Genomic DNA, 1,360 nt, shown 5'->3' on the forward strand with positions numbered 1-1,360 from the left:
ATAAATGGAAAACAGAACAAGAAACCAGCGTTACTCTGCCATCCAGAGGAAATATCTGGCTGTGCATCATGTTTCTGAGATTTTTACAGTAGCCTCAGTTTTCTGTGAATTCCATCCTTTTCTTTTGGATGTTCCCTTTACTGGTCTCCATAGTGACTCGTCAGCCTCCATCCCAGCATCCTCCTCCTCCTTCTAACCAACCCTCTGTTGTATTTCTCTTTTCCTCCTGCCTGCAGCTCCATCTTCACCACCCTTTGTCCAGGATATCCACTCTCCCTCCTCTGCACACGTCCAAACCATCATAACTTTCCTCTCTAACTAAAGTCATCCAGGCTTTTGCATCTTTAAGATGTGGCTGTAGTTTAGCTAGCTTAATGTTTTTCTATTAGTATGTTGACATGGGTGGACAGTTCCAACCTGCACTGAACTCTGTGTTGTAATTGTGATGGTTTTATAATTTAATTTTCTTAAATTTCACCAATGGCATCACATCTGAGTAGTGTTTACCTGCCTCGTCCATCTTTGTCACAGCTGCAAAATGAAATTACCATGACAACATCTCAATACAGCCAGCTAAACACCTGATACAGGGGCTTCATTTAAGAGGTAACAAAGTACAGGTTAGGTGTACTATCTGTGTACATATATATGTATATATACTATCATATGTTAGATGTTATAAATGAGATGTTATAATCTGTATATTATAATATTATAACAATATATATACATCTAACACATCTATAAAATCTCATAAATTTACTTACAGTTAAACATGTAAAACATATCAAATCGTTAAACTTCCTTTTGTGTTTCATAAAAATAATTCAGCTTATTTTGAATTGATGGTATCAACATGTCGAGAGCTCTGGTTCCAACATGCAGGCTGGAAGTAGTCTAAAACGGGCAAGCAGCATAATAAGTAAATAAACAGGCCACTAAAACATGTATGAAGGGCCATGTGGGCGTATGTGCTGCCCTCTAGCTGCCGAGACTAATTCAGAGCCGCCACCTTTGGCATTATTAATTTGCAGTTCTTTTCTACTTTGTAATTCGTGTTCTCTTTATCGGTAAACCGCACTGACACAGCACTTGACTCTCTGTAATTCCTACCTGGATGATAACTGGAACCTGTACGACTTAATAAGAAGAGGTGGACGTCCACTTAGTGTGACACTTTTTACTGTGGAAACAAAAACAAGCAAAGAATAAAGAAATAAAAGATAATAAACACTAAATCTGAACTCTTTATGTGATGTCTCTGAAAACACTGAACATAAAATGTTAAAAATATAAAGATGTTTATTCCTTATTTAAACTTCCAGCCTTTTGTGTGACCTGCATGAAACCTCAGTTCACA

The sequence above is a fragment of the Haplochromis burtoni genome, unplaced genomic scaffold (genome assembly GCF_018398535.1).
Source record: "Haplochromis burtoni strain Fernald_Lab_line unplaced genomic scaffold, NCSU_Asbu1 Contig_1707, whole genome shotgun sequence".
NCBI classification, from domain to species: Eukaryota; Metazoa; Chordata; class Actinopteri; order Cichliformes; family Cichlidae; genus Haplochromis; species Haplochromis burtoni.